The following is an 11,609-nucleotide window of genomic DNA, read 5'->3' as shown; positions in this document are numbered from 1 at the left end:
TCTCTCTCTCTCTCTCTCTCTCTCTCTCTCTCTCTCTCTCTCTTTTTGAAAGGGCAGAGTTAAATGCTACAAGAAACTGAATTCAACCTACAAATTAAGTTCATTGTGAGCCTTGAAGATGGAAGTATATGAGTTTCTGTCCTATCCACAAAAGTATATAATAAGTCTCTTAGCTAAACGGTCTTCAAAACACAAAGAATGGCAGAGTCAACGTATCTTTTTAATTGAGATTTTTTAGTAATGAAAGGTAGTCTCCTATTGTTACCTTCTATATTGAGAAGATTTTCTGGTTCATGGAACTGTAAGCTGACAAGTGTATCATGAAATTTAGTATATTAGTATATGTATAGGCCTAGATAAGTGTAAGGCTATAATGTACGTAAGATGAACTTACAAGTGCATCTTCCCCATTGCAACAAAATCAAGCCTATCAATTCAAAATGTTTGCTTAGTATTTAGAAGTTTGCCTTGCTTAAAGACTTTTTTTTTCTAACTACCATCAACCATTAAGAGATAGCTTGTAGGTTCAGTAAAAAGTAGGACCATTACCAAAATAGACCACAATAATAATAAAGAAAAAAAAAAGGAAATAAAAAAAAGCAACTTAAATGGTACTCCTTTAACCTTCCATTCTTAACATCATGGATATTCTGCTAGTCTTTGATTTTTCTTTTTGGTAAAACAGTAATGTTGAAAAGGTAGGTCACAGGAGTGTTCAAGGGGAGCTTAAAAAATGAACATGCTTTGGATTCACTGATCTATTCTATAAAGAGATGATTGTCAGCTATGACCAAATTTAACACTCAGAAATCCTCATAGATTTGATTGTAAATATTCAGAAATAGAATAAAGCTCAGTCTAACTACATTTGGACATGTATATTAGTTATCTTCAATTTTGCATAAACAGAAGGTAATGACCAAACTGAAACAAGGAAATGAGCTTATGTTAAATCAAAAACAAACACAATTGCTAAAGCCTAATGCTCTTGTCAGGTTCTATCATTTAAATTTTCATAGGGTCTTCAAATTTAGGGGCTGGAGAAATGGCTCAGTGGTTAAGAGCACTGACTGCTCTTACAGAGGAGCCGGGTTCAAGTCCCAGCACCCACATGGCAGCTACGAATCGTCCTTAACTCCAGTTCCAGGGGAACTTGAAGCTCTCTACATGCAGGCAATACACTCATACCCGTAAAATAAAAATAATAAAATAAAGTATTTTAAATTTTCCATAGGAGCCTCAAATTTAACAAATGCAAAATGGAACCCATTATCCCCCCAGTCTTCACCGAATCTGTACTCTCACTTTTTGCCTTTGAATAACATCAATGTAGATAAATGGGAGTTAGGTAGGAGCAGCAGAAGCTGGTACAAAAGTACAGAATCAAATTTTCCAAGGCAGACTAGACCCTGATCATAAACCTGGTTCAATGATTTTCAGTTGCCCTGTCTTTGAACTTTGTTTGTTTTAGATATTTTTTCTCTCAGCCTAATCTTACCTTTACTAATCCTAAATGTTATCATCATCTATTAAGTCTGCTGAGATGTTATTTTATATCCTGTATCTATTCAGTGATCCATGCTGGTGAATTCTACACAGATAACATATTTAAAAGTCTATGATATTCAAAGTGCAGTCCATGGACCCCTGGCATCTCTATCTCCTAAGATTGTGTTAGAAATACAAACTCTTGGGCTTTATATAGCCCAAATTTATCAGAAACTCAGGTATGAAGCTCAGATATTTCTGTCTCAGTAAGGCTTCCAAGTAATTGTAACACACTCTAGTTTGGAAACAACTTTTAAAATATAACCCTCTATCTTTTTCTCCATTACTAACTAATTTCTTGTTTTTTATCATCTGTCATCTGGTCTATGGCAATAGTGTAGTGACTGGATTTTGGTTCTCCGGTTTTAACATCTTTATTCTATCTACCATAATACCACCAAGGTGAAACTGCCATATCCTAAATGAGGTTATTTAAATCTTGCCAAAATTCCTCCTTACCTATGCCAGTGGTTTGTAAACTATGTTTCTAGACAGACTTGTTTTAAGGTTTACCTTGATGCAAGACAAATGTTCAGTGCCAGTATGCCAAATTTTAGTTTTCACAAACATTATAACATTTGCCTCTAAGAGAATGAGATATTCCTTATTAGGACACATGCCACAAAAGTTCTTGTACAACTGTCCCTAGAATACCTCTTTATCTTGTCAAATGCCCATCTCTTACATCTCTTTAGCTGTGTACAATAATTGCAGTTTCTGTAAATTTCCAATGTTTTAAAAATATGTTTTTGAGTCATTGCTTCATTTGCTTACAACCTCTTCCTAACCCTACCATCATGTTCTTTGGATAAAAAGTTGCCATTCTGTGACAATTTGAATAAGAATGTCCTCCATGGGTTCCAAATATTTGCATACTTAGTAGTGTGTGGCACTGTTTGGGGAGAGTCATGGAACCTTTAGATATGGCCTTGGTGAAGGAAGCAGGTAACTGGGAGCAGGCATTGAGTGTTCTTTGTATGTCCCATTGCCAGTTTCTCTCTGCTTCCTGAGCCTACCTGCAGATGGGAACATTCAGCTTTCTGCTCCAACAACCTCTGGTGCTATGCCTTTCCACCATGATGGACTCTTATCCCTTTGGAACCATAAACTAAATAAGAACTTCAATTTCTATAAACCACTGTGGTCATGGTGTTTTATCACAGCAATAGAAAAGTAACTTATACACATTCTGTACTCCCTAACAGTTCCTACTTATAGATCTATCTATCATTATCAGCATTACCTCATCCATGAAGGCTTCCCAATGCCTGCAGCTGATTTTGCTCCAGATTGCATTTTTTGTTGCAAATTCGTGTCCTTACTATGGCAATAATAATAGTGAGAATGGTCACTAACATTCATTGAGCATGTATTATGCTGTTATATGCCCGGCACTGTGCAAAATGCTTTATATATCATGTGAATGCCACTAAAAACATCACATATCTATGGTATATCAGACATAATAATTATTATCTCCATTTTAGAGCTAAGGAAAGTGGGGCTTTCAGGTATTCCTCCCTCATCATTTGCCAAAGCTGAGCATCCAATATGTAACAGAACTGGTTCACCTCTTGTACTTGAATTCCAACAGTATGCCCTTAACCACTATACCCAAAAGACCAGGCTGATATTTTAGGTATGTATGAAATTAGAAAATAAGGGCTGAAGTCAGTATGGCATTAATGAGCATACTCTCATATTCAAACAGAAGGAGAGAAGCGAACAAAAGAGAAGACAGAGATAAGGAAAGTAAGCAATAATCCTGGGTTACAAGCACAGTTCTGAGCAGTACTTGTAAGCAGTATGCCACAAGCTTAACACTTCTTTTCTACACTATACTCAATTTTCTACCCTTTTCTTCTCTTAATATCCAAGCCAGAATAACCTACTAGGTATGAGGTACCAACATTTTTCTCACTGCTGCGGGTGACCCATGATGGAAGAAAAATGACCCTTTCTTACCTAACCACAATCCTTGTACTCTAAACATGAAAAGAGAGGAACTATAGGACAAAGGAATGAGAAGATTGATCTCCAGTGATCTGAAGGAGACGGAAAAAGTCTAAACTGTCACTGAGATTTGGAATCCGAGTGACAGACATTGTTAGGGTTTTCAAAGACTTAACAAATGTCTGTAGTTCTAAAGGAAGAGCCTAATGGAAAAATGGTCACCAGACAAGGTATCTCAGGAATGACATGAACCGTGCCTTTCAGCAATCATGACTGGATGATAACTAGAGACTGCGATTTTCCTCAAGCACTTCACTGAGATTTCCATTGCCACACTTATAAATTACTGAAAAATTGATGGCACCAAACAACACAGCATTAACGTGGAGTTCTGTTAGTCAGAAGCCTGAAATGGGTCTTGATAGGCTAAAGTCAAGATGGTATCAAGGTAAAATTCTCTCCTGGATGCTCCAGAGTGTACTTTGTATCCTTGCCTTTTCCAGCTTCTAGAAGCTCCTCCTTGTCCCTTGATCCCTGCCTCTATCTTCAAAGGTTGGAATGCCAGGTCAAATTTTTCCAGTGATCCCATCTCTGCTTTTTTCTTTGTCTCTTTCTTCTGCTGTTAAGGATCCTAGTAGTTCTAATGATCAGATCTAGATAACCCAGATAACCACCATAATTTAAGCCAGCTGACTAGCAGGTTTAATTTCATCTGCAGGCTTAATTCTTCATTGTCATGTGAAATAATATATTCATAAACTCTACGGATTATGAGATAAACACAATAGGGAACCAATCTGTCTATGATTAACAGTGATTCCTACAAAATTTTTGTATGTGTGGTATTGTCGATCACATATATAGTTCTCTTACCAAATCCCTCTCACACAGAAACATAAACACCAAAAACAAATATATTCAAACACAACCCAAAAGTACAATATTATGTTATTTCTCTATATGTCAGTCCCCAACTCTTTACCATGTGCTTTTGAGTGGAGATCATAACCTTGTTGATTCTTATTTCACTAAAACTGAACACCACACCCAGAATATTGTGTAGACTTACTGTTTTTCATAGTAATAAATAAGTGTAACTGCTTCTTCTAGAAAAAAGCAGTTGTAGAATTGTATTTGTAACTTAGTTCAGAGTAGAACATATTTCAAAATATGAATCTAGTACTAAAAGGGGGAAGCTGAATATATACTATTTAAAAATCCATTTAAAGTAGATGTCAGAGGCATTTTTTATTATTTATAAATTGGATCATTCATCAGTGGAATATGGAACAAAAGAAAGGGAACTACTCACTTAAACTGTATGAATTTTTACTTCTATTTCATTTCAAATCAATAAGGTGAAAGTCACTTCTAAAGTATTATGATTCATGAACTTCATTTACAGCTCGTTCTTTTGGTTTGATCAGAATAGCCATCTTTATATAGCGCTAGAATTGTTGATATTTTATTGCATTGCCACATCTCATTATTATGTATTAAACATTATTATTTATAGCCACCACTTATTCTGATGTGAGACAGAAAAAATTATTGGAGTCTTGGCACTTCAGGAATAGACATTTTATAGGAATGAAGAACTGACTAGGAAGAGTCAATGGTCCTTCAGCTGCCCCTCAGATCATTAACTCCAAGTGGTTATTTGCTTCCAGACACTGTCTTGTGCCCAGGATATTACTGCTGTGATATGTAGATGAAGGAGAATATATTTTAAATGCTTTAATATGAACGCAATGCTCATGAAGGGTGCCAGATTGAAAGCATTGGAGTTTGAAGTCATCGGGTTATGCACTTGGCTGATTTCAAGGTACAGAGAGATGCTTGACCTTGAAAGACCACCTCTTAAGAGGGAGAAAACATACAGCTTGCTGAACTTTAAGAGACAGAGAATCAGTATGGAAACATCCCAAAGTTAAGCATTTTTACCAAGGAATAAAACTTGAAATTGCTAGCTAAACTTAGACTTCAATTTCGTTAGTATAATGCCAGTACTGCTGTGGTGTGGGGGTGAGTGGGAGTTAGTGGTCTAAGGATACACACTTGCTTTATTTCAGAGAAACAAGTGTCCTATTATCAACTCACTAATCCACTTAAACAGCATTCTTTTAAACAACTAATATATGTGTGTACATTTCAATTTATCCATCAATGTTGACTCCATATTATATACTTGAGAAGAGTCCTTATTTTGTGGGTGTGTATCTCTCTCTCTCTTTCTCTCTCTCTCTCTCTCTCTCTCTCTCTCTCTCTCTCTTCCTCTCTCTGCACATGCATGTGAACATATGTGTGGTTGTACCTGCTCATGTGTTCATGTTTCCGTGGACTTCAAAGATCAATGTCGTGTGCCTTACATACTTGCTTTCTACCTTATTTTTTTGAGGCAGGGTCTGTCACCGAACCTAGTGCTCACTGATTCAGTTAGATTGCAAGGATCCATTTAGCCTCTGAAGTGCTGAAATGTACATTTTTTAAATGTATATTTTATTGAGACCTTGTGCATTTCATATACTAGATCTTAATCAAATTTAGAGACCCATTTCCCCCAGCTGCATCCCCTATAACTCCCCCCACAGGATTTCATTAATTCTGTCATATATGCCAAGTCCTATCCAGTGAAGCATTTGTACCCAGATGCTCCTCGGTAGAAGTTCATCCACTGGTGTCTAGTCAGTCTAATTAGAAATTACACCCTTAAAGAAGATTTATTTTCCCTCACCTGACAGCAGTCAATAGCCAATAGTTCCTCAGCCTGCTGACCATTTCCCCGGTTTTATGTTGGGTTTTTGCCTCATTGACTCAGCATGAGTCTTGTGCATGCTGTCATGATTGTTGCAAGTTCATATAAGCAAGTTCCAAGAGGGATGAATGCCTCTTTTCCTTTATGCTCATGCGCCAACCTTGGCTCTTAAAATCTTCCTTCTCCTTTTCTGCAGTGGTCCCTAAGCCATGGGTGGTTGAGGTTTAATATAGGAATACTGTCCAGGGACACATACTCTATAGTCTATTCTTTTAAAACTTGACCATTTATGACCTTCTGTGTGCTTAGTACTCTGTTGCATAAGGAAACTACTCTGGTGAGAATTGAGGGATGCATTAGTAGTCTATCTCCTGTTCCACTATGTTCCACGAGCCTTAGGTATAGAGGTTCCACTGTACTTGTGTTACTTGGGGTTAGGCATCTCTCAGACATATATTCTCTGTATAAAATGTACACTACTGATAAGAGAAGCTTCTTTTTGCAACGGATGGAGGCTGTTACAGAGTTCCTGTTTTGTTTTGTTTTGTTTTTTTTAAAGTGGGTACTAGGGATCAAACTCAAGTTCTCATGATTGAGCTATAAGAATTTTACCAACAGATCCATCTTCTCGGTCCCAAGCATCTTTATCCCTTTTAACTATAGAATATTTGAGTAAAATGATAGTTGTAGTTATCTATCCCTAGGTTTTTAACATAGATATGAAAAGCAAGGCCCAGAAAGGAGAAGTGACCCAAGGAGAAATGTATTGCTAATATAGATTTGGAGTCAAGTCCAGGTTTTCTGATCAACAATAACAGCTTTTCTACTATGCCATGCTTTGCCTCCAAATAAGGAAAATTAGCTGCTCTCTGTATGTTTTAAATATTTATTGCTGAATATTTTTATAATTTTTATTGAGTTTGTGTGAATTTTGCATAATAGTTCTTAATCAAATTTAGAGCCCTTGCCCCATTCATGCCTCCTATAGCCCCCCACACACCTGATTGAATTTCATGTATTCTGTCATACAGGTTAAATCCTATATACTCAAGCATTTGCAGCCACATGCCCTTCAGTGCAGGTTCATCCACTGGAGTCTCATTAGCTTATCTAGAGATCTTAAAAAAGATCTCTCCCTCATCCAGCATTATCAGTTGCCAATAGTTCCTAGACTAGGGTTGAGGCCTGTTGCCTGCTTCCCTCATTCTATATTAGGTTTTTGTCTGACTGAGTTGGCATAAGAAAACAGGCTTTCAGACCAATGGAAACTTGTTTGTATGAACTTGCAGCAATGCTGACAGCAGGCTAAATATTTTTGTAAGTGTGCATTCTTGGGTTCTGTCAGGGACGTTTCCCTTTTGTTAAGTTGTATTCATTCACATTAGCCTTAAAGCTTTCTTAGTAGGGAAGATATCAGTTCCTATCATATGACAGGCACACATATTTTCTAAGTTAAAATTACTCTCAGAAATGAAACAATATGTACAAATGACAAAGAATCTTGACTTCCCTTCTCAGGAAGGATTCTTTTAAATGTCTCATTCAATTTTCTAATCTTAAGTTTTGTTTTCTAGTAATTAGACTCTGGGGCATTATTTCCTTAAAAACAGTACATCTTGAAGAGTGGCAAATAGAACTATGTGTAATATAGTCACAATTGGCAGATATAGTCTACGTTCATATAGAGTAATTACAACTAACTGAATCTCAATTAATGGTCTCTTTAATACAATGCTTCTATTTTTACTACATTTTTCAAAGGGAACAGCATTTTCTAAAATATGGGGGATTGTTTTGCACACCTCCATATTTACATACTTTTAAATAAATTATCAAGTGATGTCAAAGACTTGCCAAATTACCCAAAATTCAGAACTTTTCACTATTTTTTTCCACTTGGAATAAGAATTCATATTTGACCCCTGGGACCCACATAGTAGAGGGAGAAAAGTGACTCCTGAAAGTTGTCCTCTGACCTCTACACATCTGCCATGCCACTTGTACACACACACCACATACCACACACATACTCGCTCACAAAATATAAACTGTGATAACAATTTTTGAAAAATAATTAAAATTTCATTGATATCTGTAAGTAAAAAGAATTAATATTTGATTAAAGATATACAGCACTGCCAGATATAAGAACAAAAGGATAAAAAACAATGCTTTGCTGGGCATGTGGCACACTCCTTTAATCCCAGCACTCCAGAGGCAGAGGCAGGCAGATCTTTGTGAGTTCCAAGCCAGCCTGGTCTACATAGTGAGTTCCAGGACAGCTGGGGATGCAGGGAGACCCTGTCTCAAAAAGACAAACAAACAAACAAATAACAAAAAAATACCAACAAAAAACAATAGTTTTTATTCTCCAGTTAATAAGAATTAAATACTAACATTTTATTTAAATTAAGAAATATAACATACATTCCAAACCCTGCCACATTTTCACATATATTCTACAAAATAGAGGACTGACTCTAAAAGCACTTCCTTAATACTCTATTTCAATTCTGTCTACATTAGCATATTTATCAGAAGAAAGGGTGTGATAGTTGCTGCCTAGAAGTTCTTCAGTGAAGGTTCATTGGGCATATTGATAAATAAATGGATAAATGAAAGGAAGGGGAAATGGAAAGTTAAATAAATGAATTCAATAACTTTGGAAATATTCACAAAATTCGAAGTTTAAATATTTTACTTGTAACTTTCTTAAAGAATCAAAATATCCATTTTAGGAGGCAGATATTGTTCTGTCAGAAAATCTTCTGAATGGAACATTTGTTGCATTTGATAGGGAGATATGACATATTTACTTGACTCTATGTGAACTACTAAATAATTTTGCAATACACTCATTGGCCATGACTTTTCTCACATACTCTACAGATGTTGCACCCATTAGTCACAAAATCTCCTGGTTTTAGTTGCTGTATGTAGAAAAAGGTCACATAATAATTCAAGCTTGTAAGACAGCTTGCACATTTGGTTTTGCAAGAACTCTTACAATAAGGATGCAGGTTATGCATAAAATGGACAAATATATATTTCAAAATATTCACAAGAATGCATTTCATTTATGTGACATTCAATAAATATAGTCCATTATATATCTGGAACATTTCATTATTTTCACATTTTGTAGCTATGTGTTCAATTTGCAAATAAATTTCAGAGTAGACTGCACATACCTTGGTAGATTCAGAAGTAAAAAGAAGTTAAGCTGAAGAAAGGTCACTCTTGTAATTCCTGAAAACAAATTAGGTCAAATTATCTTTCTGATATACATACAAAGAAGTTTAATGGAGCACTTTTATATGGGAAAAGGTGTTGATACATGTAGGCTGAGGGATAGACTGTAATTCACAAGAGGAGATGGGTTTCTTGTTTAAAAGTTCTGCTTGAAACTTCAATCAAATGAAAGACTACTAATAGAGGGGGTTTTATTTTTATTGTTGTTTTGTCATGCTGTGGATAGAACTTACAACCTCAAGTACATAAGCAAGCACTCTAGCATTGATTCATACAATACTAAAGAATTTTTCAATTATTCAGCATATGCATAGAATAATATGGGAGTCTCATCTACTCCCAAAATAACTTCATTTAATTTTCATTCAATGTACTGGTCATTTTGAGATTACATTCACAATACCACAACGTTATAATCTACATAAAGTTCAAAGTAATTTTAATTTCTTATAATACTCCATTGTATTTTACAGAAACCCTTCATATACACATGTCACATATTTCTTCAAATAACTGTTACAAGTTTAACACTCAGAGAACTTCAATTGCAAGGATCAATGTACCAATATGGTAGGTGACTAAGCCAGGATGAGAGCTCATGGATTTTTTTTTTATTTTTAGTCCATATTTTAAATGTAATATTTCACTTGATACACTTATTCAACGATTATGAAAATGGAGATAAAATGTGTTTCTGATGTGATATGCTTAATACTAGGACAACAGGTTTGCTATTATAAAATGAGCTTCATTAATTTACTCTACTTGAAAGATACACTTCTTCCTGTGATTTGTAACATGTGCAACATGAAATGAAATGGATGACAAACATATGAAGTTTACAAAGCCATCTATGCGTAATGTAAATTGATACATTTGTGGAGGGCAACTTGTCAATAGTTACTAAAATCTTAAAATATACAGTTCATTTGATGTGATGTTACCATATTTAAATACTTATAAAGAAATAGTAACTGCTCACTGTACGGAGTTGCATTTAATATTTTTGTGATTTTTATGAAAATACTGGAAATTGCCTAAATATACAATAATTTAAGTTTGGTTAAATAGAGTGTGACACAAGTACATGATGGATTACTAACTAAACTGCAAGCATGGTATGGGAAAATGGTATGCTAATTTTCACTTGGTGTAATTTCTACCTAGGCTTCTAAACTATACTTTGAAGAGCCAGAAAAGGGAAAACCATAAGTTTTATTTTATAGTTTTTCATTGTTTTTTCAGCTCTTTCTCTACTTCTGTTTCTATATGTAAAGATATGTTTTATCAATATAGTAAATTCTCATAATAATAGTAACTTTTAAAAGTGCATGATAACGTAATGGCAATGTAACTAGTACTGAAAAATAAGTTTAGAATGTATGGTTCTACTTTGTGTATATCTGTAGTATCTAACTTTTCTGTAATGAATATATGTTACTCATGTAGTAAAATATGTATTTTAATTGCTTCAAAACTCCATTTTAGAAAAGGCAGTATTGTGAGTCAAATCAGAAGACAAAGAAAATGTCAACCTTAAATTTTAACATTCTGATATTTTACATGTAACATTCAATCCTGTGGCCCCAATTTATCAATCAAATAATTCCCAAATTTTTTACTTTTACACTTGCAGGAAATTCGCAATAGTGAAACCAAATCTTTCAAAGACTCTACTAGCATTTCAAGAAAAAAGACATTTAAATGCATTTTAAATAATGTAGGCCAATAGTTTTATTGTCACCTTTGACAACAATCACTAAGATGACCTTGTAATGATAACAGAGTATGATATTATTACTAATGATTCAATGCCCTATATATAAATCATTCGTAATAGACTGAAGTGGTGCAGTTGATTAGTTGCAATCTAATTGCTTGATGTGCATTTTTCATCACTGTTAATGCTGCTCAAAAAAGACATAGTTCTGCTTAAGTGTTGATGTGGTTCTATAATAGTGCTAAGTTAGAATCTTTCAAGGGAAGGCACTTCAGAAAGTACTGACATCCAAATACAAAAATTATTCCTGGCTCTTCTGCTACACATACCAGAGCAAGGCTGTAGAAATTGGCTTCATACTATCAGGCTGATTCTGCAAGG

At 35.0% G+C, this 11,609-nt stretch overlaps 1 protein-coding gene across 1 annotated transcript in view; it reads right to left on the bottom strand.

Moving 5' to 3' along the window:
- Positions 1–11,609, bottom strand: part of Tenm1 (teneurin transmembrane protein 1) — an 873,778-nt gene that overhangs the window by 848,958 nt on the left and 13,211 nt on the right. The window contains exon 2 of the mRNA XM_008833909.1: positions 9,448–9,505. The gene's annotated coding sequence lies outside the window, so the exon portion shown is untranslated. The remainder of the gene's footprint in view (positions 1–9,447; positions 9,506–11,609) is intronic.

Source organism: Nannospalax galili, unplaced genomic scaffold (genome assembly GCF_000622305.1).
Source record: "Nannospalax galili isolate Female #2095 unplaced genomic scaffold, S.galili_v1.0 scaffold75, whole genome shotgun sequence".
NCBI classification, from domain to species: domain Eukaryota; kingdom Metazoa; phylum Chordata; class Mammalia; order Rodentia; family Spalacidae; genus Nannospalax; species Nannospalax galili.
Note: the sequence above shows the minus strand (reverse complement) of the source record. Positions and strands in the feature narration are given on the sequence as shown.